At 37.6% G+C, this 22,082-nt stretch overlaps 1 long non-coding RNA gene across 1 annotated transcript; it reads left to right on the top strand.

The window, feature by feature from the left end:
• Positions 1-285: 285 nt before the first annotated feature.
• LOC138043673 (uncharacterized) lies at positions 286-21,195 on the top strand. Its single transcript, XR_011131308.1, has 3 exons — positions 286-544; positions 15,876-16,051; positions 20,697-21,195. It is a non-coding gene; the product is annotated as an uncharacterized lncRNA (long non-coding RNA).
• The last annotated feature ends 887 nt before the right edge of the window (positions 21,196-22,082 follow it).

Genomic DNA, 22,082 nt, shown 5'->3' on the forward strand with positions numbered 1-22,082 from the left:
TTCAGAAACTGTGTAGATACCCTTGGTGAATTGATTCAGTGAAAACACGAGTGGTTAAGTGTTTAATGAAATGGATCATTCACTTATGCAATCATTGCAGTTAACACAGAATTGGTCAGTGCCAAAGACCACCGGTGTAATTATCCTTGTCAAAATGACAAATTATTTTATCTGCAAATGGTTAATCGTGAACCACAATGGTCTAGCATAACATTGATCGGTTTACCATAATGTCAAACGGTTTAGTGTTACCCCAAATGGCTTAGCGTGACGACAAATGGTTTAGTAGAAAGCGAAATGGTTTAGTGTTGCAGCAAATGGTTTGTGCCGGAACCGCCAAAAATACAAAAGTGAAATGGACAAGTCAAGATTGAAATGGAATAGTCAATGTGGGGTCTTACGTCACAACAAATACGTCATTCAGATAAATGTCGGCACGAATTTGCCCCAACGAGGTTCGTCCCGCGAAGTGCACAAGTCAGATCGGGAACAGGTTATTCTACCAGTACCGCCTCGTTTACTCGACTCAGTGATACTTATTCCGGTAAGAATCCTTCTTTGTTTTTGCCTAGTTTAGCTGGATTGGTAAATTTTCTACTGTGATCATTTTGCCGTGATATCGGCAAGTTATATACATGAATGTGGATCAAAGCAAAGTAAGCACAGGAAACATGGACAGGCCGTGTTTTCCTTTGTCTTCAACTGTACGCTAGTTAGCCACTGACAATCAGTTTCTGAAAATGTGAGTTTCTGTAGAAACCTGAGCATATTTCTCTATCGTTTCAAGCCTTTCCTTGAACCTCTGAGTTAAAGTTAAATACACTTGCTACCCGTTACTCATAAACAGCTTCCATGTCTTAAAACGATCAATCGCCTTATCACGGATGCTCTGGTTCAAAGTGTCAGGTAGCTGTCTCGTCAAATGATTCCTTTTAACAGAATTTTTGTCAATCCTTCTGTTTCAGGTTCCAATTTTTATTGAGTTCCATACATTCGAGTAACTAAGGATTAATCATGGTAAGCATTTTTTTCCCTCTGCATTTTAAATACCCTTCAATAGCCAGTTAAAACATGAAGAAGGTGAAATAAAAGAGGATAAAAGAAGAATTGCAAACTGTTCTACATTAACTTTAAGTACTGAACACGAGGCCTGATAACAACACTAAAAGATTGGTATCGTTGTCAGTTTTTTCAGGTGGATAACGATGACAGAAATTAAAGGTGATGCGGTCGTATAGTGTTTTGCTTAAAGTTTATCTGAGTGTTTGACCTAAGTAGATGGCCCTCGACAGGTCTGACTTTCTGAGTGTTATGAGCACTTTCGCTTTATTTAGGGAAAATGAAATGATTTCGACATCGACCTGTCCTTTTACGAGGAGAAATTTCCATTTATCTACCCGCGAAAACGGCAGCGGTTTTCAACAATACCAATCTTTTAGTGTCGTTATGAGGCCGTGTTCAGGAGTTTCACTTTGCAATTCTTCTTTTATCCTCTTTCATCTTCTTCATGTTTTAACTGGCTATTGAAGGGTATTTAAAATTCAGAGGGAAAAAAATGCTTACCATGATTAATCCTTAGTTATTCGAATGTATGGAACTCAATAAAAATTCCCGATCTGACTTGTGCACTTCGCGGTACGAACCTCGTTGGGGCAAATTCGCGCCAATATTTATCTGAATGACGTATGGGTTATGACGTAAGACCCCACATTGACTATTCCATTTCAATCTTGACTTGTCCATTTCACTTTTGTATTTTTGGCGGTTCCGGCGCAAACCATTTGCTGCAACACTAAACCATTTCGCTTTCTACTAAACCATTTGTCGTCACGCTAAGCCATTTGGGGTAGCACTAAACCGTTTGACATTATGGTAAACCGATCAATGTTATGCTAGACCATTGCAGTTCACGATTAACCATTTGCAGATAAAATAAGCCGTTTCAAACTACTCTGAACCGTTTGTCACATCAGTGAAACAATGTACGGTAAGCTGGACCGTTTGCCGTTTTACTGCAAATCATGTCAAAGCACGCTGATCTATTCAAGACTTGACTTTGTCATTTTGACAAGGATAATTACACCGGTGATCTTTGGCACTGACCAATTCTGTGTTAACTGCAATGATTGCATAAGGCAACTGATCCATTTCATTAAACACTTAAACCACTCGTGTTTTCACTGAATCAATTCACCAAGGGTATCTACACAGTTTCTGAATTGTCTAAACCATTTAATGTTTGTTTATTTCATTTCACTAAAGGTGACTTGTCCATTTGTGTTTTAAATACATCTTTTCAAATTCTGATAAACCTTTCTACAAAGGACAATTAAACCACTCCGGTTTATTCTTTTAAACCATTAACTAGGCTTGTATTTTTTAGCGGTGACGGCTGCCCATAGTCAACGGTAGTTACACATTTCTCTGTCGAGTTTGCTTCCCGAGAGAATAAACAATGATTTTTTGTTTTCTGCAAGTGTTGATTGACAAACGAGAACTTGATGTTTTCCATTTAATTTTAAATTACAATTCGCCAAATTTTAAAATAGATTTAACTAACGATTGTCTCATTGAACAGCTTTTCAACCAGCTTTCACTAGTTCAGTTTCAGACTCCGTCTTTCAACAACGTTACACGATCTGTTCAAATAACTGTGTTTATTGAGAGGGAATGAAGCTAGTGTGGAAACACGTGTTTGGACGAGATGTAAGAGTTAAAAGGAAGAGATGTAGCATTTGTGAGCGATTGGCTTACAAAAAAGGTCTTGAAAGGTCTTTATTAAAGACGGCAGGAGCCGACGACGATTGTTCTTTAGTGGGGTATGACAGACAAATCCGACGATAGGGTAGGATATTTGAACACCAATTTTTGCCCGAGGGGTCAGGAATTTGAACGATCCAATCTTCAAAAGTTCAAATGCCCGTGCTATGCCCGGGAAGGAAGGGGGGGGGGGGGGGGGGTGGATGTTGAAGTTTTGAGTTGATCGGCGCATAAGATGCTCATATTCTTCAGCCCGCTCTTTTTGCTGGTCAGGCATGAGATGATCTTTGTGTTCAACCAATCGTTTTCGGTTAGCATGTTTCACGCGATGTCTAAGTATAAGGAGGCCCCAAAAGGTTTTCCATAGGAAAGAGTGGGTGTTCAGCGGAAAGAGATTACAACTCTGTCGGCGATCCTTTCAGTTGGACAGTTGACCCTTTGATACTTTGTCTTACCTTATCAGGCAATTTTTTGAGAGTGTTTGCTTTTATTCACATTTGAGGCCTGTTGCAGGCCGGATTCAAAATCTGCTCATTGGTATCCTTTGCATGACTCGAGAACAAGATAACAATAAATTGTTACTTCATAACTCGTACGTTAATGACGTTAATAGTACTGAACAAAGGGCTGTTGCTCGGTGTTAGATGTCACCGCTCTCTAGGCTGCGCGGCACTTCCTTGCATTTTACACGATGTGACATTTCCAAACTCGAATTGAAATCCTGAGTGACTGAGTAAATTGCTGGTGATGAGGAGATGAGTGTTCCAACAAATGTTCGTTGAAGACACAGGTTTATAGATTTGGAGGGTCCGCGTTCTATAGCTAGTACCGGTAAGTGCGCATGCATTGACCGAATGCAAAAATGGCCGCCAACAAATTATTATTTTGTCTTTGTATTAATTAGCCTAACTAGCCTCGGTCACACGCGTAAAATTAAATTGAAAGAATTTGGGCTGTAAAACGAGGCTAGTTAGGCTAATTAACACAAAGACGAACAATTTGTTCAGTTCTTTGTTCCCTTACTATGTTGTGATGAGATTGAATGGAGATTGAATGGATAAGTGTATGAATACAACACTAAGAAGGTGTGTTGAGATACGTAAGACAGAGACAGGTTGAGGGAAGGTATCATGGGTGTTTGCAGTCCATTTTTTTTTGGGGGGGGGGGGGTGGGGTGTTGATAGCTGCTTTAAGCCGTAGGTAGAAATTTATGCATATTCAGCTTAGATAAAATGAGGATCACCAATTTAACCTAAGTAAAAACGGATTCAACCCGAGACCGAATTTGACCGACAACATATCCATCACTGGCACGTAATTTCCTGCAACTGATTCACCCGCGATCCGCGATATTCATCTGCAACTGACAAGATCCTCGAAAATAGGTGGTCTAGGTCTTTTTTAATGACGACTGGACTTGCTCAATTTAGAAGCTAACTCGGATAAATCTAAGAGTTTTGAGGGTTCTGACACTGAATTTACTATGATTAGAAAATCACTGTTCTTTCTCAGCTGGTTAAACCACTTTAAGAAATCATAAGATTATGGTAAACCTCCATGATCATGATTCATAAGTTGGCTGGCATCTGCGCTGAAATAAGGGCATTCCATTTCATTTTTCACTTCTCCGCTGTAGAACTAAAGTTGTAAGTATATGTCGCTATCTTTAAGTTAAAAGAAAAACCCTCTTTGTGTGACTCATACATACATCGTTAATTTGGTAATGCAGGTCAGCAGTGGCAACTTACACAGCCGAAGTGGACCTACCTAAAACAAATTCTAAAATCTGCTATTAAAACAATTCTTACAGAGCATGCATCGACAATACTGTTTACGATAAAATGAAATAACCTATTTACAATAAAAGGAAACGACGGTATTCACCCACTGGTTGTAGATAGATTCACAAATTTTGCAAGCATTAATATTTACATCCAATAATGCAAAAAGTTAATATCCTTATTGATATTTGTTGTGATCCCTTTGTTAAAAGTAATTATGCAGAGACTAGTTTTGTTACGTTTCAGTGTTGCTTTCAAAGCATGATCTATCTTATCCAAATTCCTTGTCGCTCTCATGTCCAATGAACTCCATTTCCAGTGAATTCCATACCACATGCAGTCCCTCTACATAGAAGCGATTTCTTCCAAGAAGCACTGTTTTCTTGTTTCACCTCAAGTAATACACCTCTACGCTTAGATTCAGTGAAAGCAAAGAATGGCAATGATCTATGGTTGAAGTCCTGTTTAACCTAAAAAACTCCAATTCGCAGACATCCTACTCTCGCCACTTGATATAGCTCAGTACCTCGCTTTTTAAAACATCATCAGGAACTATGTGGATAAATCTATCAACTTCATTAAGTAACTTCTCAATTTCATATAGCCTAGCAACAGAGCAGTTGCCCCAGACAGATATGCAATATGTCATTTGTGGAATCACTGTATTAAAGTAAAATGCTTCTAGTAGTTTGAGTGGATGGTATCGCATATTCTTCAGCATTTATACTGACTTCATGAACATTTCATTCATGGAAAAACGTGTACCTTTGCCTTTTTCTACGTTGTTCGTTCAAGGATAATCAATATTGGGACAAGTGTATGAAGATTATGATAGGTACGAATGATGTTTTGAAAGTTCTCAGGATTTGCAGGAGCCGAGGCGAGTGCAATTTGAGAACTTTCAAAACATCACGAGGGACTACACTTATAAATCACGAAATGCACGAGTAAGTTCATACGATTTTGTGATTTACCTCTCAAAATCAGGGGGTCGCCGACCACCTTGTCAGTGTTTCGTACGAATCTCATTTCCTTTTACATTATGACAAGGTTTAATACAGATTTCTCACAATCGCATTCCTAAATTTGTATTTTAATCTATCATGTTTTTAATGTATTTTAAACTTATTTTAAGTGTTATTCATGTAATAGCACATGGCTTATTTTTAAGGGATTTTGCATTCTGTTTAAGCCGGCCTACCGCAGATTATTATTCTTATATTGTAATCTGGAACTTGATTAAAGTTAAAGTTAAAGAATAGAAACGTCATATTACTTAATTGTACGAGTATAATGAGATCTTGGCGTGCAACGCGATATTCTGTTGAGCAGGCCACAAACTGACATGTAAGAGAAAGGAGAGAAAGAAGATAGTGGAACAGCAATAAGGACTAATGTAGATCTAAAGCAGAAATTTCCCTTACTACCTGCATGCAAATTATCCAAGAGGTCTAACAGCTCGCCTACGTTTCAGATAAGGAGAACTTCTTATCGCAAGGTTGTTTCTTTCATATTGCATGATTTGCGCCTGGCATCTGACGTCAAGACGTATGATTGTGCAAAACTTGTTCGGCCATTTTCTATTGTCAGTTTGTACACCAACATGGCCCTCTCATCACGTGCATGCAAATCAAGAATAAGAGTGCAATGCCAAGGGAAGAAAAAAAAAGACATGAGTGTTGTTGTTGATCAAAACAGGAAGTAATTATCACACCCTTTTGTGAATGCGAGCTTTATCTGTAACGAATCGCAAACGATATTTCGAATGACTTAATACAATCAAAAACTATTACAGAATTTAGTCATTCAAACTTAATTAATGTGTTTGTCCAGTACGTAAAAAGGAATCAACCGACAAATGTTGGACGGGCCTTATAAATAATAATAATAATAATAATAATAATAATAATAATAATAATAATAATAATAATAATAATAATAATAATAATAATAATAATAATACTGATAATAATAATAATAATAATAATAATAATAATAATAATTGTAAGCGTCTTTTGACCAAACTCTGCCGTTTTCGTGTTTCTTGCGAGTGATGACAAAGCAAGACGCTTGAGTCTACGTAAGTAACTCAAGTACAGCAATCAAAGGGATGACCCGTTTGTAGCGTCATACATTTATAATGAAATTGCACGCATGGCATAATTGCAATTGACTTCGCAAGAGTTAATTTCGCAAACAAACCATCCAATTTCGAAAACAGCCTTTAATTTTAATTTTTATTATTGCTCTTTCGTATTCGCAGAGCTATACAGTATTTAATTGTAGCTTAATACATCTTTAAGACATCAAACTGCTTTACCAGTGTACATTCATGACAAAATACTGCTGCATAACAAAGCTGAATAACCTCCGGATATGGCAGGAAAGATCTATCAGGGATGGGAAACCTGTGTTTTCTTCAATTATTATTAAACTTGCCCCTACGAGAACGTTGTATAAGAATTTAATTTCCCGTATTGCAATAATTCTGATAATTTCGCTATTACTCCAAGTCGTACGGCATTGAACCTGCGTATATCAACATCCCAGGAATAAAATTGGTGTAAAGGGGTCTAAAGGGTGTGGATGTTTGGAAAGAAAATTGAAAATTTATAGTCATGTGCTCGCGTCCTCAACGTTAACTCAAAGTTGATCATTTTAAGTCGTTGTCAGGAGCCTAGAAAGGCAAAAACAATTTACCCGAAATGTAAAACGCCTTTGCGGGGCGTGAGCGAAGCCTGTGTTTTTGTTCATTGTTCCTTCAGTGACGTTTTCGTAACCGTCGTCGTTGCCTTTTCTGAAGCACTCTACTGTCACTAATTGATATTTGCTATCAAGTTCAAAACACAATCAAGCATTTTGCAGATGTACCGAGCAGACGTCATGATATCGACGCATTATTTAAACAATGGAACATCTTTATTGTCTGCTCTTGAAAAGGTCAATCTTGGTAAATAATTTACAATGAAGATAGTGGAATGGTATTGTCTTCTGCGATTTGGTTCATTTGTTTATCTCACATGCTGACTTCCGTCTTAGTTTAAAGGTCAATAATGAACCGGACCGGTTAATAATTATTGACGCGAGCGTTTCGAAAAGCAATATCATGATTTGGTCATTTAACAGCTTCGAATTCGAGCGTCATTTTCTTCCCACCCACGCATAAAAGATGCATCAGTTATAGGGGCAAATACCGTGAATCATGCTTTGCAATCACTGCAGCCATTTCACAATACCCTTTTTTCTGCAGTTTTTTAAGGCCACCATCTGCAAAACAACAAGATCAGAATTGAAAGTAAAGTTTTTTGTGACTGACGTCAGCACCAGGACAACTCCCAAACACGTTTCATTCTTTGGCAACTGGAACACGCCGCTTGTTTTGGAAAAGGGTTGGCTTAATGGCGATGCGATTTATGTAACCAAATTTATATTCTAGAGCATACTGACTCAGTATTCGTTGCTTTGATCCCCTAAAAGTTTACTAAGACGGTTATTCTTTCCTTCTTTCCTCAAAAACCAATGTCCTGTTTGAAGCAGGCAGAGGGGTTATGTGGGCATCAGTACCCGCTTTCGTGCTTTTTATCTTAAATTTATAACCAACTGCTGTTTACGGTTTTCCTTTCCCTCTGAAAATCAATCCTACGATATGGGAAAGTTTTTTTGCCTCTCTTAATATATCAGCTTATATTCTCAGCTTGACTTCTCGGTGACTTCTTTCTATTTCAAAACGTAGTCAGACGTGAGTTTGCATGATGAGTTTATATGCACATTAACAAATCTCAGAGAGATAGATTTGATTTTGAAGGCCTTGTGCTAAAAACGGACAAGTTTTTCTGTTTAATTTGCTCAAATTCATTATTTCGTGTTATTTTTGTGCAAAAATGGAGCATTGTACATATTGCGAGATGCTAAAAACAGTAATGAATGATAAGCAAATGGCTAAGTTAATCTGTATCACTGAATTGCATGTGAGCCTGAAACTTCTATAGTCTCAGTTGATCATGAAATTGCCCAGTTTTCAGTACATTTAAGATGATAGCGAAATATGTGAAAGTCATAATGGTTTAAACAGGGGATCGTGAGGACTCAAAGAGATCTAGAGATGATCACGCCGGATCGTCGCAGTAAGTAAAGAGTTGTTAAGCAGTAACTGTTGTAGTCCAGGCCCGAGTTGTTCAAAAGGTGGATAACGGTATCCACTGGATAAGTCACTATCCACTGGATAGCGCAATTGGTTTTGGTTTTGCTGTGAGTTATCCACTGGTTAGTGTTTTATCCGACGGTTAGCGCTATCCGGCATCGTTTGTACAACTGGGGCCAGGATTGGACGGGACTCGAAACCATAACCGTGCCATTGCGCTGCATTTGTATTTGTATTTATTTATTTATTTATTTCTGGCTCCACTATAAGTAATTTTATGATTGTACAGTAATTAATAAAAAATAAATGATAAACCTGTGAAAAAGAATACAACTAAGTATACTAGATCATGAGTCAGATTAATCAGAGAAGAGAGGAGAGGGCCACATCTACGGTAGATAGCTGTTGTACCAGTTAAAAATTTGTTGTGAAAGATGATGAAATGATCATACTGCGCTGTGCATCTGAGCTATCAGCAAGTCAGGCGAGAGTCTGCGCAAGATAACGTAATGATGAGCAGTGCGGTGCTCTAGCATGATGGGTTTGATTCAGTTTTTCAGGCTTCCCTTATAACTGCTTTCATTGTTCCCACAACTGCAAAGATGATTCTCGCTTAGAGTCATGCATTTAACAAATTGATGTCAGTTTTTCAAGCGTCTGTCCTCTTATTGATCATGAAGTTCGTCATAACATTGTCAAAGTAGTTGTGCTGGGATCCACGAGGCGATGGCTGAGTGGATTCGCAGACTACTTTGACAATGTTATAACGAAATTCATTGTCAATGGCCGTTTTTATACTAGAGACACATAATTCGTCTGGGACGAACTTGGGCAAACATTTGTTCTGCGTCTGTTAAATTCGTCTAGTATAAAGACGGCCACAAGACGCATTATGCGTCTGGACGAAGAATTTATTTTAGTGCGTCTTCGAAGACGCACTAAACTGGAAAGTTCGTCCAGACGCATTATGCGTCTAGTGCCCGTCTTTATACTAGACGAATTTAACAGACGCAGAAAAAATGTTCGCCCAGGTTCGTTCAAGACGAATTATGCGTCTCATATAGTTCGTCCCGTCTTTACACTAGACGGATAACATGAGAGACGCATAATTCGTCTGGACGGATTATGCGTCTCTAGTATAAAAACGGCCAATAACAGGACAGACGCATGAAAAACTGACATCTATTCGTTTTTTTTTACAATAACAAAAAGGCAGAGGGGTCAAAATTAAATCACAACACGAGAAGAACGCGAGACAAAAATGCGAGAAACTTTAATTTTATTCAATCTGACGCAAGCAATATCGCGTCAATATCGCATAAATTATAAATTTAGGTGTTTGTCCGCTTGTTGACTATAAAAATTAGCCAATGAGCGCGCGAGAATTTTGAAGTCATTGTAAAATTAACAATTTACTACTAGTTTCACAGCTCACAACTTGAGCTGTTTGGTAGACTCATCTGTCGTTTTTAGTATACCACGTACAGTAAGACTTATTTTGCTCCGGGAAAAAGCACGATTAACAATTAATTTATGATTTTCAAAGCAATGAAGTGACAGAGCAGACTTGAATCATTATTATTCTAATTTAGTCAAGTTCAAACCTACGATAGCCGAAGTAAAACTGAAAAAAAGAGTTGATTTATATTATTATTATTATTATTTTTCATACATGAGGAATCATGGCAATGTAAATCGCAAATCAGTAATAGCTCCCGGTGTCCCGGCCCGATCGCTTCGCTCTCCAAATGCTCTACGAATGTTTTTTTCCGTCCTCGCCGGGAGCCTGTGAAGGAGTGAATTGGTGGAGAAAATCTAGTAATTACAGAGTGAATAGTTTCATGTTATAACATTACCCAAACCAGACATTCACAGTTTATTGTGTAGTACGTCTCTGATGACTAAGAAATGGGTCACTGATCAGGCCCGTAACCAGGATTTTACGTGGGAGATGGGGGTGCTAACGAGGCCAAAGTGGACCAAACTACCGAAATATATTTTTTATTGTCAGATCCGTTTATTTAGGAAAGTAGCAATACATGAAAAATTGTAATGGCAAAGTACACGGTAGGAACTGGATATTTTAACTACCACAATTGCTGGTAATCTCGCAATCTGATTGGCTAATTTGCCGTTGTCGATAACAGTCCATACCATACTGCTCGCGTCGATGTGTCGCGCAATGCCTTTTTCAGCTCGCGCTCTGAAAAAATCAACATTCCTTTGATGTTGATATTGTGGTAAAAAACAAATCGAAATGTGGTTTAGCGTGGTATGTACTCTTATCGACAACGATTACGCCTCATTACTCTTTTCCCAAACATTTTTTCTTATTGTTTCTGCATGTTGAGCGAGTTTGCAAAAGTATGATTGAAAGTAAAGTCGGACGCGTACAAGGCCAGGAAGGAGGTAACTGCGGATTAAATCTAAATCCGGATTTTTGAGATTCATCAGTTCAGCCTTTTTTTGGGAAAGGATTTGAAAAAAGTACTTTTAACAAGCGGTTTCCCATGCAAAAATGATACACGACAGCTACTGTACGTTCAGCCCAAATGTTTTTCTTGCGCCATTTTTACCTTACGATCGAAAACATGAATAGGTCGAAAATAGTTGGGTCTCCTGAAAATTTCACACCGCGAAAAAAGCGTGTTTTTGATCATTTCTTTTTATCGATCGCTAAGGTATTTTTTTTTAATGATGGCATTTTCATTTAAGAATTTCTCCAAAACAAACTTAACCGCTATTTTTAAAATTTGCACGCAACTCTGAGTTTGTTTGTTTGCGTTGTCATGGAAAATAACATCCTTTTTTTCGGATTTTGCGTTTTTTTGACGCTGAAGAATCCATTGATCCGAGATCAGAAATCCGTTTTTGGATCTTCCCAAAAAAAAAACGCACCTATAGATAAGCTCGAACATCTGTGCGTTCTGAATGGCTCGGGCTACTAGAGTGCAGCTGGTTTTAGTTTCCCAGTGAATACATTACTGCTTTTTCCATTCTTTGAGTTTGCACCCTGTGCACCCCCCTGGTTACGGGCCTGACTGATTAATATGAATTGTATGAAAAACTTACTGATAAACCCGCACGGTCCCCACATTTGCATCATTCATTTAGGAGTGAAATAAACACAAAATGCAAAATTATCACTACCTCTTCACAGTGGAGAAAGTGTGATTCACCTTCTGTCAGTTAACACTATAATCATATCAATAAGTAATGCAATTAGTCAAATCATTGCATCAGAAAAAAAAAACATTCTCAGTTTCCCAACGACATGGCATAACTGCCTCTTGTCAGCTGAGACTTGCTCCGGCCTATTTCATTTTCATTAATTGTATAAAAAGTTATCTATTTCTCTTCTGTTCTTGCGCAATAGTGATATAATTCACAGAAAAATAATCAAGACCTGTAAGGAAAAAAAGCCAACATAACAATGCAAACTAATAATTCAAGTAACTGATGAGGTATAACAACACCACTGAATGTTAAGTTCAGATCGGAGGGCTCGTTATTGAGTAAATGAATCAGCAAATTCGAAACAAGACTGGGCATCTTGTTAGGATTCAATTCTCTGGTCGAGGGTTTTAAAAAAACAAAGTAAACTTTTAAGAAATAAAATGATTTTCGGTCTGATTTTTCGTGGACATTGAAGTTCACCTATACCTTTCGAATGATGGTGGCTATTTAGGCTTATATCTCATAACGATTCCCATCTTTTTTGGCATTTTATACAACTGACGAGTCCACTGACAGGGACAAAACATAAATATTTAAGGCTAGCCAGGAAAGTTTATTGTTGTACTATGGTACTGCTCGCAGCAATTGAAAATATTGAACGAAAAACTGAGTAAGCGAAAGTTAATTAAGAGTGTAATCGCTGACCAAAACTCGAAATATATTTTGTGTACTCAGTTTACTTGACCAAAACGCGGCCCTCTGAATACCATTATTGAAGCTGTACTGGTATGCCATGAATTTATAAACCAAACTAAATTGGTTGGGTAACGAGGACCTCAAGACACGAAGAACCCAACCGCCATTTTTGACTTGTTCAAGCATAGGCAGCCCAAGCTCGCGTCACTACAGACAGCCGTTAAGAATTTAAACGCGTTATAAGACTTTGTACGGGAAATCAAATACCGTCGATTATAAAGCCTAAAAAATGCTCAATTTAACTTTCATTCAATAAAGTGAATTAAAATGACTCACCTCTGGTGTATTCTTGTGCCTTTTGGAGCTTATTACACCGTTTCGGGAATTCTGTGTTTTCAGTGTTTTCAATGTTCGTCTTAGAACAAGTTAAATTGAGCATTTTTTAGGCTTTATAATCGACGGTATTTGATTTCCCATACAAAGTCTTATAACGCGTTTAAATTCTCAACGGCTGTCTGTAGTGACGCGAGCTTAGGCTGCCTATGGTTCAAGATTTCAAGGTTAAGCGTCACATTCAAAGTTGGTGTGATTTCTTTGAAAATTTATCATTTTAACTCATAGTTTAAGTAAAAATGAAATTACTTTACCTCAGTATTTCCTTCAGCACAGAACAATTAAGACACTTTTTTCTGTGAATGGTGTGTGCTTTTCCATGTAAGCGTAGGCGTTGATTTCGTGGGATGACACGTCACTGACATGTGCAATTTTCTTCTAAGATCAGCAACAGCAGCAAGGCGCCTACTTTTATAATTAAGTGTTCCTGTTCAGCCAGACCTTGACGGCTTCTTATTTTCAGTCAAATAACGGCTTCCTGTGGTTTTTGGTGACGAACTTGTTACTTTTGGGCCAATGAAAATGTCCAAAACAACACCGACAAGAACTTGAAGAGATCGTTTCCCACTAATTAAGAACCGTACGAATGGCAATCTTACAATTTTACACTATTTACAAAATCGAATACAACGTGAAACCAGCGTTACAACAGAATACATGGTACAGGGAGAAAATGAAAGCGATCTGGCTTTTATTAGTGTTGAAACTCACTTTACAAGCGGGCACAGTGAATGTAGCCTGCGAACGCAGACGCATTTCCGGCGGTCCGACAGCCGGAAATACGCCTGCGTCCGCAGGCTACAGTGAGTGGGGTATGAATGTTTTGAGAGTTTTGCATCAACCCTGCTGCCTTCGACAATATCGAAAATTGAAAAAAAAAAAAAAACGCCTCCTATGAGTTCAGGAAGTATATGGGTTTATGATTTTTAAGAGGTATGTTCTATTCGCCATTTCGGCTTGGATGCAGGCGAAATTGCAGAATACCCGGCCATTTATAATTATTTGCATAAAAATGACAAGTATTGTTATTCACGGGCTAAGTGAAACTGAGATCAGAGTTTGGATTTTAAAAAGTGAGCTCAACGGGAAACAGCTCGAAATGAAGTGCATAGCCGGCTATGTGTCGTACTACCAGGCGAAACAATTATATTAACCTCCACTTCAAACTCTGGGTCAAAGCTTTTCCTGTGATACTAAGGAGTATGTAAAGACAACGATCCTGTGAAATACAGTTCCGGAATATGACGTAAACAGGAAAACACTGAAGGAAATACAATCATTGCTTGATTCGCTGTCTTTTTCCCTAGCCTTTCAAAAGTTAATTTACAATTTCATTATATAAACGAGTTCAACTGTTCTTATAACCAACCCCCATAAAGAAAGAGTAAACGTTTATAGTACTAGAAAAGTTTAACCATCAAAGAACTAATATTAAATACTTTCTTTTCCGTACGGTTTCTTCTTTATCATGCAATTGTGATTTAAATTCTTGTGTAACAGTGCAAAACAAATTTCCAATCCTTTTTTCATGAGTTAAGAAACTCGTAATTGTGATATTAGCGAATCACTGTTTTTAACTTGTACGTGGTGGTCAAAGTGAAACCACCTTACAACGACTGATGTCACGTGCTATTATAACATTCAGGGTCACCCAACGGAACGTTTCGTTAAATTATCTGTTCGAAAGGCCTTTAATCACCTAGGATTTTCTTTAGGGAATTTTCTCATCGAACTTTCGTGATATGGAAAATTTAATGCCTGTTGCTTTCTGATTGATAAAAATGTTGTTGTAAGTACCAAAAAAGGAGCAGCTATCATTTTCGGAGAGGATATAATACCTAAGATTTTCAGGAAGGACAAAGATGCCCTAATAAATTCGAAAAGCTTCAAGTTCCCCTAGATTAACCGAGCAGATAAAATAGCGCAGCCTAAAATGAACCTACAAAGCTTTAAAAGCACTCCAGAGAGCTTAGAGCAGCGTTTAAAAGCACTTGACAGAAAACTGTCGCTCGGTGGCCCTGTTCTGTGTAGGTCGCACACTACTGGCGAACCGAACTACGCTATAGTGTCAGTAGTGAGGTTTCCAAAGAACGTAAAGGGGCTAGGTCACGCTATTTTAGATAATTTTGTTTAATGTTGTTATTAATGAGCTCTAAACGTCAAATTGGCAGAGCAAGAGTCTTTCATTTGCAAAATCACGGCCACATAACAACTGAGAATGATTTTCCAGCATTGTAAATGACATTTTTATATAGACTGATATAAATTTGAAAAAAAGTGGACCGACGTTTTTCAAATTTACCCAAATTCAATCCATTTCAATCCTCTCCAGTTTTGTCCATCCATGTCCCTTCTTGGCTTCCCTGTGTTTTGTTAGAGTTCTTCTATAGGTTTGAAGAGTTGTTTTGATATTTTAGTTAATTCTATGACCATTCGATCAGTGCTGAAATTGCCTAAATTTGCGTGACCTAGCCCCTTTAACTAAAAGGACCTTGACGTGATCTGTATCTAAAGATGGTAATGGTTCAAACTGATTTTAAAAGGAAAACCTAGCATAACTGTGACCACGCAAATATTACACACTAATTGACTTCGTTGTATATTTGATTACAGACCAAAGATCGTTTTTTCCATTGAAAAAGTCAGCAAACTTAGAGTTAGCATACAGTTTTCCTATGAAAAGCTCCGTCATTGAGAGAAAAATGTTTTAAGAATAAACGACTAGTCTAAAATGTTTGCTTTAAAAACACGATTAAGCATCTTCTCCGCCCTATTTGCAAACCGACGAACAGTACCTGCTGAACAATATTTCAAGGGACTGTAAGGCAATTAACAGCTTTGCCATAAGGGCTTAAAATAAATGTCCTTAGTAATAAAAGGATTAAATTCAATTTAGAAGATAAACTCTTTTGTCTTCCGCGATATAGGTATTTTTTGGATCTTTATGCGTCTTCAATGAAGTGTTAACTGCCGCTCTGGACTCAATTCGAGTTAAATATTAATCAATGACCCGGAAACGACGTCATATCATGGTCAGTGGCACAAATCTTTTGCAAACGATGGGGTTCAGTTCCTGTAATGAAAAAAGAAACAGTTGAAACTGGTGCGTACTCTTTTATCGTACGATTTGTTGATTCATTATTTTCGTCTCGATACCTATTGTTTGTGTGTTCTTCGTTTCCGTGGAAACACACGGAAACCTCTAACGTCTGCTTGTAGTTTTGAAATGAATAATGCCATACTTTTGCGAAAAATCACCCTTCATGATAAAATTAAGATTGTTTTTTAGGTCAATGATTTTCTTCGATTTTAAGTCAGAACGTACCTTCGATTCCCTTGATCCCAATGTCCTGTCATTTGAGATACTCGTCAGTGTATTGACAGTCCTCTCACTTAATAATCGCTGTGCAGGTTGACCGCCGCACTAAATGGTGCCAAAAAATCATCGAAAGAAACTGTTTACTTCGCTGGATAGCTCATTGTATTTTAAACGTCCTTGCGGGGAGATAAGAATAAAATGCTCTTTCCTTGTGAAGAGTGAAATCATTTGGTCGTGCATTCAAGGTATTTTATGGTCGCTTAGTGCAGCGATGACAAAGTGTTTTGAAAAACCGTAAAAAACATTTCGTTGAGATAATACTGCCAAAGCCCCTTAAATAAATTATCTCTGAATTAGGTTGTTACCGAATGTTATGCGGCGAGCGTTAGGCCCGGGTTAAACGCCGTACTTCACATGGGCCGAACTCAATTCAACTAATTTACATGAATTAAAGGGGCTAGGTCACGCTATTTTAGGTAATTTTGTTTAATTTTGTTAATTATGAGCTCTAAACGTCAAATTGGCAGAGCAAGCCTCTTTCATTTGCAAAATCACGGCCACGTAACAACTGAGAATAATTTTCCAGCTGTGTAAATGACATTTTGATATAGACTGATATAAATTTGAAAAAAGGTGGGCCGACGTTTTTCAAATTTACTCAAATTCAATCCATTTCAATCCTCTCCAGTTTTCTCCATCCATGGCCCTTCTTGGCTTCCCTGTGTTTTGTTAGAGTTCTTCTATAGTTTTGAACAGTTATTTTGATATTTTAGTTAATTCTATGACCATTCGATCAGTGCTGAAATTGCCTAAAATTGCGTGACCTAGCCCCTTTAAGTTCATGTGAAGTACGGCGTTTGCCCCAATTAAGTTCGACTGGTTTTATTTGGATCGGCTGAGGCGTTCTTCACGGCCACTCCAGGCGGGAATAACGGCTGAAGATCCCCATTGGATCAAACGCCGATCTTCACATGAGCCGAACCAAATGCATAATCATGTTGATGTATGAGACAGCCTCGATCTCGGTTTTGCTATTTATTTTCGTGGTCAGATAAAGGTTCGACGTTTGACTCAGCGGGCGAACTTAACTAGTTTGGGTCGACCTAAAGTGTAATTAGGTTCGGCTCATGTGAAGTACGGCGTTTAACCCGGGCCTTAGTGTTAAGTTAAATGTTTTTATTTATTTACTTTTAGCCTATACCTATAATCTATTCTGGATGACAGTTCCTTTTAAAGTGTCTAGAGAAAGTATGATATTTCAGCCAGAAGCGATGCAAGGTAGATTTGATATTTAGCAATGTACTATATTTCGGCTGGTCATACAAGCCTCCTTCAGGAAAAATGAGTTGAGATACTTGCAGAAGGCTGATTTCTCCAGCCGGAAATATATTACATTACTAAATATCAAATCTACGTTGTATTGGCTCTTGATCAAAATATTTACTCTTTCAACTTTTCATTACGCCAGTTGATCCCACGTACACCGGCAGGATAATATTGCTGAAAACTCTTGAACCTAGTACTAGCGACACGTTTGGTCAGCTCTTTTTTTTACAGTTAGGCTTAACTTAAAAATTTCCAACTTCTTTCATTTAGTTTATTTGTTAAATTCATTCTGCATATGATATTGATGCAGCAGTTATTACAACTGGCATGTCTTCCATGCCGTCGGCTTTTATCTATCCTGACTCCAATTACGTTCATTCTTTTAATAAGATGTCTTGTCTTATTTTCTTGTGAATGTGGTAAATATATCAAAGATTCGATTTTACAGACGAAACATCTTGTGTGATTCAATGTTGAGCGATCAGCCAATAGCTGATCTAAAAATAAACGCCGTCATTTTAAAATGTTTGTTTGACCGATAAATACTTTCTGCCGGAAGTTCAAAGAAAAGAAACTATCTCAGTATTTTAATTAAAGGCCTTATATTGTGCTTAGAACTGAAATTAAGAGAAATAAAACAGACCTGTTTAAGGACATGATTTAGAAACCCGGCCTAAAACATTTAAAAGTGAGTTTAAAAGAAGTGAATTAAGAGAGAGCAACGTTATGGATTTAATCGTGATTACCTTAAAAACTATTTACAGTTCGTTCTATTTTTATTTCAAAGTCGTAGCGAACAATTCTGGGCCCCGTTGTTCGAAAGCCGATTAACTTAATCCAGGATTAGCGTAAACTTTTGTTTCAAGTTTTCAACTTTTTGTTGAAAGTTTCTTTTGCCTTTTTTGTTTTTCAAGATTTACTTCTTCTAATGAAAAGTTTTGCCGAATATCAGCGTTGAACAGCATTTGGGAATAGAGAATGAACTCCTTGGTTAATTTTTAAATCTGGGACCTTAGCCTTAATCGGCTTTTGAACAACCGAGCCCTGCAATTTAAAACAGACGTTTAAGCTTTCTTGAAGAAACACAACTTGTGACTTTGATTTGGAACGGCCACTGATACCACTCGGAAGATCTCTTACAAGTTTCAGTCTCGCTGTACGTAAAAAACCGATTGCCTTTGGTGCAGTTTGGAATCCAGTATGAAACAGTGTTGTAAGTCAATTCACCTCCAATCCGTTATTGGGCGAATCATGAAGGGGTCCTGTGGTGTCTTGATATGATTTCCTACATCTCTTCATCATGAAGTACAACACCGAGGCAAGTAAGGCTGTCGGGCGATGAACTAACTTGGCGAACTATTTCTTCCGGTTTTGTCATTCTCTTTGTCTATTCAATGTGCACTTGTAGCGGATATCTTTAGTCCACGGATCTCGATAGCGTTTGGCCTGGCCAGTTCAGAGCACCAAGTTTGGTTGTTCAATTATTCAAGATCTAATATTTGTCATCCTTTTTTCTCATACCAAGACACCAAATAATGTTCACCGAAGAACACAAAATTAACATTATTGACAATGAAAATTCCACTTCGCCAGGAACCTCAATCATTACAAGGCTATAACTGAAACTAAAGACGGTCGCTCAATATTGGCTGAGAAAATCATAAAAACAAATATAAGTTTTTTGAAAGAATCGTCAGTCTTCATGATCATCAGTGTGGGTAAATGATGTTGACATTTTAAGAGCGGACACCGTTTATATTTATTTCACAGCGTTTTAAAGACAGATTTATTTTTATCCGAGAATTTCTCAGAGACTCAGTTAAAGGCAAATATAAAAATAAATTAAAAATTCAACGTTTGGAATGAGTATTAACAAGAAAAAAATAAATTTTCTCTTGGTATTGCATGCTATTGTACAACATATACTCGAAATTTCTATGTGCAGACAATCCCATAGGGTCTATATAATTGTGGTTTGATGCGACAGATGATCTTGCTTAGTCTTCAGCACTGGTGTACTTTCAGCGATGGTTTATTTTAAAATATCTCATTCCATTTGATGGGAAGAATGATGTGTAATCGCACTTGAAGCCGGATAGATGATAAGGTGGAATAATATTTGTTACTATCTGGGAAGCAAGACACGTTTATCACAGAAATTTGTTGAGAGAATGAAAGAGGAATTTTTGTGTTAAAAACATTTGAAAAATTATTCAAGACTTTGTTTGGCTACTAACAATAGACACATTATATTCAAAATTTTAAAAAGGCAAAAGTAATTTTTATAAGAAGATTTCTCGTGTGGTTTTTGGCAATGGGATACATCAAACTAAGTATTGTATTCGATGTTGGAGCCTTATAAATGCTTGTGGTGTTAGATCGTACTCTTCCTCAATTAAAATTTAAATACTGCATGCTATTGATACCTTTTCAGCTTTTTATTAATCTACCAACTTCCTCCTTGAGCAAAAAATGTTGAAGACTTCAAATTCGAGCATTATGCATGGGTGCAATTTCCTTGGCTCAAATAATTTTGGCGTTTCAGGCTTGATCTGCAGAATAGGTTAGCACTTTTTTTTTCAGGCGGTGATCGTCCAAGTGATGGACTAAGAACTCCTTTTCATTTTATACATCTCTCATTATGGACTTTCTAAGAAAATCTGAAAATTATTTGCACTGAAAAATGTTGTGCACTTGTTATTTATGACGTCACCATACGATTCTTTTTTTTACGAAGGAACGGCCTTAAACTCCTTAGAAATTAGATACTTACTTGATATTAGTGTTTGTATTGTACTTTGCCGAATAAAATGCTCACTTAGTCACGATCTGTCCTAGCAACAGTCTCCAAAACAAATGTTATTTGCTTTTCTACTTTAATTGAATTCTTGTGATCAATTAGGCCAAATGCGCTATTGTAACAGTTCAATATCTCAATTCCGCGTTGTTTGGCCGAAAAATATCCCTTGTTATTTCCAAAATCAATGAGTAAAAGACAATTTCGAAAAGAAGTATTTGCATTAATGAAGACCAAAGAATAATGTTGTAGTTTTGTTGCCAGTGGCCATTAAAGTGCACTGATGCTGTTCTTTGTTGTTTGCAGCCAAGGATAGAGGCGATGGAAATGGATTGCCAGTTTTGTTCAAGTTTGGAGACGTTGGCCTCTGAAAGTAGCCAAAAGTTAAATGCGAATAGCTCTTTGTGCCATTCAGTTGTCAGGAACAGGAATGTTATACGTGTGAACTAGAGTACTAATTTACAATTTTACCCAGTTTTGACCTAAAAACGGTAAATTTAGCGAACTCCCTTTGACTGCAGAATTAATCTGCCCTTAGCAACCAATTTGTTTTTCTTACCCTTTTCGCTTTTATTGGCTAAAAGTAACGCTCCTTGTAAGTATTTTCCCTGGCCACTGATGCCAAACCAAATTGATCGTTAATGGGGCAGTCCTAAGTCCTAAGGCAGTCCTAAGGGGTTATTAACTGCATGTTTCACAAAAGGTCAATGACAACGTTTGACAAAACGAAGACGCAAATGAAATAAAGGCGATTAGAAACTTCAGCAACCTTGTTCCGCAAACAAGGACGATTGCTTGTTTTAACTGATTTTATTGCCATGCTTATCTAATAAACATCTTTCATGTTGTCTTGAAAGGTAGCTCTCTCAAGGTCCCTTTCCACACTAACGCGTTTTGGTTTGAAAACGTAATACTTTTGAACAACTTTCTCACTCAGTATCATTCACACCAAATCGCCCAATAACGCCACCGGAAACAGAGACTTGCAAACGCACCGTTTTGCCAAGGTCAGGGCAGGCTTAAAGTGTGGACCTTTGAAAACAATTAAGTTTGGACGTACGAAAATTTCTTAACACGCTTTTTGCGCAGACAGCCTTTGAAAGACGATGACGTAAGAGCGCCAAAAACGCCACGGTGTAGATGAAAAGAGAGTTAATTGCTTTGTTTCCGTCAACCAAAACAGCCGGTTTCAATTTAAGGGTAGACGATGTCCTTTCCAGTTTCTGACTTTGTTGTAGAAAGGTTGAAGTGAATTCTGCTTGCAAAAACGCTAAACAAATTGCGATCGGAAGAAAGTATTTGATAATGAGCGGATGGGCAGGAACAGGAAGCTTAAGTATGTGAACTTCATTTGCTTTGTTAAAAGGTCGTTAACTTTATTTCATTAAAGTTTATTGAAATAACACTGATGAACAAAACTCGTGAACCGGAAAAATCGCTCAATTGTTGCCGGAACGGTCATCACCAATAAAAACAACATATGATGAAACTCTCAATTGCAAAGAAACTTAGTCATAGTAGCTGTCTTACTGCAAAAAACATTTCTAGTCGATCATTAAAAGAGACGTTTAAGGTGCCCTTACCATCATGAGTCCTCTGAATAGTTAAGAGCTCTTGTATGAAGAGATATATACGTGGTTTAGAGAAGCCGTTAAGCCCGAATTAGTAATTTTGCTCTTACTTAGTTACCAA

This window comes from Montipora capricornis, chromosome 3, assembly GCF_036669925.1.
Source record: "Montipora capricornis isolate CH-2021 chromosome 3, ASM3666992v2, whole genome shotgun sequence".
Taxonomy (NCBI): Eukaryota; Metazoa; Cnidaria; class Anthozoa; order Scleractinia; family Acroporidae; genus Montipora; species Montipora capricornis.